The sequence below is a fragment of the Bufo gargarizans genome, chromosome 3 (genome assembly GCF_014858855.1).
Source record: "Bufo gargarizans isolate SCDJY-AF-19 chromosome 3, ASM1485885v1, whole genome shotgun sequence".
Lineage (NCBI taxonomy): Eukaryota > Metazoa > Chordata > Amphibia > Anura > Bufonidae > Bufo > Bufo gargarizans.
The window spans coordinates 161728948-161735003 of NC_058082.1; positions in this window are offsets into that span (position 1 = coordinate 161728948).

Consider the following 6056-nt stretch of genomic DNA (forward strand, 5'->3'; position numbering starts at 1 on the left):
TCATGTCATAAATCTGTAGGAGTGACAGAGGAACTGCACAATGTAGAGTTCTATTAAAGATGCTACAGAATTGTTACATTGTGGGAATGCAATTATTTACTAAGGCTACATGCACATGACGGTGACAAAAAAAGCTGCAAAATGATCAATTTTTAATTTAAACTGTAAACATTGCTGCACGTTTACAGTTTGCACAAGAGCACCTGGATGTTCCACAGCAGTACTGGCAAAATATTCTGTGGACAGATGAAACCAAAGTTGAGTTGTTTGAAAGAAACACACAACACTATGTGTGGAGAAAGAGGCACAGCACACCAACATCAAAACCTCATCCCAACTGTCAAGTATGGCGGTGGGGGCATCATGGTTTGGGGCTGCATCAGGGCCTGGACGGATTGCTATCATCGAAGGAAAAATGAATTCTCAAGTTTATTAAGACATTTTGGAGGAGAACTTAAGGCCATCTGTCCACCAGCTGAAGCTCAGCATAAGATGGGTGTTGCAACAGGACAACGACCCAAAGCATAGAAGTAAATCAACAACAGAATGGCTTAAACAGAAGAAAATACACTTTCTGGAGTGGCCCAGTCAGAGTCCTGACCTCAACCCGATTGAGATACTGTGGCATGACCTCAAGAAAGCGATTCACACCAGGCATCCCAAGAATATTGCTGAACTGAAACAGTTCTGTAAAGAGGAATGGTCAAGAATTACTCCTGACCGTTGTGCACGTCTGATCTGCAACTACAGGAAACGTTTGGTTGAAGTTATTGCTGCCAAAGGAGGTTCAACCAGTTATTCAATCCAAGGGTTCACATACTTTTTCCACCTGCACTGTGAATGTTTACATGGTGTGTTCAATAAAAACATGGTAACATTTAATTCTTTGTGTGTTATTAGTATAAGCAGACTGATTGTCTATTGTTGTGACTTAGGTGAAGATCAGGTCACATTTTATGACGAATTTGTGCAGAAATCCATATCATTCCAAAGGGTTCACATACTTTTTCTTGCAACTGTATTCCAGACAAAAGAAAGAAAAGCTCAGTGAAGCATTGCCCACCTTACCTCCTCATGTCTGCCAGGTGTACCATCTTTGTTTTCCATCAGTGGCCTACAGAGCTCAGTGTGTCATGTCCAGAACTAGATTATTCCTACGACTCTGTCACATATTACAATAAGCAACATTACAGGACCTATCCTGGTACATGAATGCAGTAGTTTAAGGGATTATCTAGGCTTTAAAGAGTAACTAAACATTTATTCAAGTTTTTTATATTTTTTTTAAATATCCCAAATGCCCTAAAAATAATTTTTATAATATACTTGGACTTTTAACTTTTTACTAAAGATATTTCCCCCTAAAGCGCTGATTTCTATCCTGCGGTGTACGGACTCTGCACTGTATAAATGGGGCTGCAGAGACTGGAGTAGGGGCAGGAGCACACATTGCTGCTCCTGCCTGTGCCCCCCGAGGTTGGCTAACTGCTGGCATAGCACATGGGTACCCAGTACCCATGTACTATGTCAGGATTAGCTGAGCAGAACGGGCTAAGCTTAGCAGAACAGACAGTCTGTACGCAGGCGCAATGTGATCCCGGCCAGTGAGGGTGCCGGGCGCATGCGCTAAAGATTAGACTGAGGACAATGCCCAAAGGATTGTATTGGGCATGCGCCGGATCTTGTGTTGGGGAGAGTAGTAGCCGCCCAGCGAAGTGAATATTGATGAGCTGGGCGGCGCTTCAAAACGGCAGTTGGGGGAGGGTGGCTGGGCGCAATTGGAGATGAAACGCCGCCCCTTGGGCAGATTAAAGACGAGTCAAGCAGGTTATAAAACTTCAGTTTACTGTATTTATAAGGTGGACAGGGGGGATACTTAGATGATTTTAATACACTTTATAAGACCTGTACTGTCATATACATACCTAAATATGCTTATTGGGCCTGTCAGTGTCCCTTTAAAGCAGGCTGGAAATCAGGGCTTTAGTAAAAAGTCCAAATCAATAAAGTATATTAGAAAAAATATTTTTAGTGCATTTGGGACATAAAAAAAAAAAATTGAATAAAAGTTTAGTTACCCTTTAAAATTTGTTAGACAATCCTTAGGATAAACCATCAGTATTTGATCATTGGGGGTAAGGATAGACCATCAATTTTTAAAACATAGATAACCCCTGTAATACATTATTGGTGATACGTCTAAGTGAGCATAAAAGAACTTAGACTGCCCGCAATTATTTACTAATGTTTTATTTTAGAAATGATTTCTGTCCTTCGAAATAGATATTAAATGATGGGATAAAGAACATGCCGGATGGGAACAAGTGCTTGCGTCATGTCTCATCAGTGCTTTCACTGTAGTTTATTTGGAGACTGAATTCAGTAGTAGCCAAACTACTGAAACATTGCACATTGTGCCATTTATAAAGAGCTTACACAGGGTTTGCATAAATGGAAGTGTACTCGTCAAATACCAAAAATGTAAATGTTTTCCGGGTATTTGACTACGAAAAAATTATCACCTATAAACAAATCATTTTCTGGTTTCCTATTGTGCAGAGCAGATAAAGCAAATGTGCGTCCATGTAGTAAATGGTTACTCGTCTCTTTCCTCAGCAAAAGGAGAGTTTTATATTATATCAGATTACAGTTCAGGTCTAACATGCAGGTAGGTTCATTTTTTTAAATTACCTATGCAATATGCAACAGTAGTCACAATGTACAATAGATATTCTGGATTATGTGTAATTAAAGCAGTGCAGTTTCCTATGGAGAATAGCTAATATTACTTATGTCTTGCCAACATGTATGATCATTATGGACTTGAATGAATTTTACTGTAGGTGATAGTATTAATGTACTAGTTTTATCTCCTCGTTCCTTTCTGACATCAACATAAATTTCCACGCAAATGTATCCATATAAAGCAACTATCTACAGAGAATGAATGTTTGTCCAATCTCAAAATGAATTTCAGCACTGTCAGCATGTTGGTTGGCTGTCACCAATCTTCTCCAACATCTTCTCCAATTTTGCTCTGGTTCCTCTTATAACTTAACTGCAACTATCACCAAAACTTCCAGCAACTTACTAAAACATGTAAACGGTTTATATGTTCAAAAGGCATCTGTCAGCAGTTTTGTACCTATGAAACTGTCTGACCTGTTACATGTGCGCTTGGCAGCTGAAGTCATCTGTGTTGGTCTCATAATTATATGTGCCCGCATTGCTGAGAAAAATGTTTGTTTTTTTAAATATACGGTATTTTCTTGAATTTTATTATATAATCACAGAACAATAACACTGTATAATACAGTATGAGAAACATAAACAACAATGAAAGCTCATAAAGACAAGACAACAGTGCCTCTTATGATGCAGATCTTGTACAATTTTTCTTTCCTTGCAATGATAGTATATAAGTGGGTACCTTTTGAATACTAAGGGCAAAATAGAAATATCGAAAAATGTTTAAATATATTAGTTAGCAATGGGGGCATTGCCATTACTCCTAGAGGCTCTGCTCTCTCTCCAGCTGCTGCCCCCTCTCCACTTTAATAGACAGGACCAGGCAGAGAAAAATTCACAACTGACCCTGTCAATCAAAGTGCAGAGGGCATGGCAATTGCAGAGACAGCAGAGCCTGTAGGAGTAATGGCAACCGAGGCTTGTAGTCTAGAGTCCTCCAGGTCTCAGAAGTGGGTCATAATTGTACAAAAGTCTGCTTTTAGGCATCAGGGAAACTGTCCCTAAACAACTGTGCTGTCCCTGCCTACACAATTTTAGTTACCAGTGATAGGGACAGTTATCAAGACCGGCATTTTTATTGCTGGTGTTGATTCCCCCTGTACAGCTGGAGGATGCACCTAATTTTTGCACATTCCTCTCATAGATTTTGTGCATCCTCCTGCTAGCCATGTAATAGACTAAAAACTACGTCAGACTCCTAGCTGCCGTACATTTCTGTCTTAATTCACACTAGACAAATGGTGTGCACGCAGGTAAATGTTCCAGGCCTGCTGGCCCCGCCTCTTCCCATCCTCCCCACGTCTGAAAAGTGGCAAGAAGCGGGATAATTTAGTCTTTTTTTTACACCACAATAGTGGCCGTAAATACCATAATAAATGTTCCCTATGTGTATAGAAAACGATGAAAAGGAAACCTACATGGACTACGAAAACAAACTCCAATTAACCCCTTCGCTATCTGCAATTTTTATTTTGGCCAGCATAAGAAATGAGCAATTCTGGACAATTAATGAATATAAAAAAATCCATGATTGTTCAGAAAAAAAAAATAATGTGTATTTTGTAGACTCAAAAACAAACTTCAAAATAATAAAAAAGTAAAAAAAAAATATATAAAAAAATGTAAACAATATAAAAGTTTAAATCGCCCCCCTTTCCGTAGAATAAACAAATACATAAATAACAAAAAACATAAAAATCATGGATAACACCATGGCCGAAAACACCCCTACTATTAAAATATAAAAATACTTTTCCAATACGGAAAAAAGATCAAAATGCCCAATTTGCCATTGCTTCTCTTACCCAAAAAATGTAATAAAATGGTATCAATAAGAACTACAGATCGTCCTGCAAAAAATGAGCCACCACACATGTCAGTAGATATAACCATTAAAAAAAGTTATGGGGGTAAGAATATGGTGATGTAAAAAAAAAAATTTTTTCAAAGTTTAAATTTATTTTTAGACTATTTAGGCTACTTTCACACTTGCGTTCGGAGTGGATCCGTCTGGTATCTGCACAGACGGATCCGCTCCTATAATGCAAACAATGGTATCAGTTCAGAACGGATCTGTCTGCATTATATTTCAGAAAAAGAAAATCTAAGCCTAATTGTTAGTCAGACGGATCCGTCCTGACTTTGCATTAAAAGTCAATGGGGGACGGATCAGTTTGAAATTTCACCATATTGTGTCAGTCAAACAGATGCGTCCCCATTGACTTACATTGTAAGTCTGGATGGATCCGTTTGGCTCCGCACGGCCAGGCGGACACAAAAACGCTGCAAGCAGCGTTCGGGTGTCCGCGTGCTGAGCGGAACGGAGGCCAAACGGTGCCATACTGATACATTCTGAGCGGATCCGCATACACTCAGAATGCATTGGGGCTGTACGGATCTGTTCGGGGGCGCTTGTGAGAGCCTTCAAACGGAACTCACAAGCGGAACCCCGAACGCAAGTATGAAAGTAGCCTAAGACATAAAAACCTATATATATATATATATAATATATATATAAATATGTGGTATCATCGTAATCGTACTGATTCAGAGAATGAAGGGCACAGGTCAGTTTTACTGCAAACAGTACGCCGTGGGAACAAAACCCGTAAAACGGGGGAGTAATTGTGTTTTTTCCACTCCATTTGGATTTTTTTTCCCCACTACATTGTATGCCATATTAAATGGTGGCATTAGAAAGTACAACTTGTTCCGTACAAAATAAGCCCGCATACAGCTATGTGAATGGAAAAATAAAAAAGTTATGGCTCAAGGAAGATGGGGAAGAAAAATGAAAACGGAAAAACCTCTGGTATCCTAAGGGTTAAAAAAGTGTGTGTTGGGGGGTGGATGCAAAAGCTAGTACACTACTACGCTTTTCCATCCTGCAGAGTCCAGCAAAATAGTATATGTTAAAGGAACCCTATGGTGACGGATGCCAACGTATATGATAAATGTGGGACAAAAACATGATGTGAACACAGCCTAAGATGTACTAAAACAATCCAGAAGAGTCAAAATACCCTGCATCGGAACCATAATGTTTTCCCAGTGTACATTACACAGTTATTTCAAGTTAAAAGCTGTAAATGTTGACCTGTAATCAGACTAGATGCCATTAGTGCCCACACTGAGCCTGCTGCCCCTCTTTTTTTCTGTTACGTAGGCTGGGGAGATGTTTTCTCTGTTGTGCTGGAGAACAGGCCAGCCAAATTCTGCTGAGTACGAGAACCTCTTGTGCTGCTAAATCCATGTTTGTTCAGTGCATTCTGTAACAAAGCAGTGTCCTTTGCTGAGTAGCATCAGAG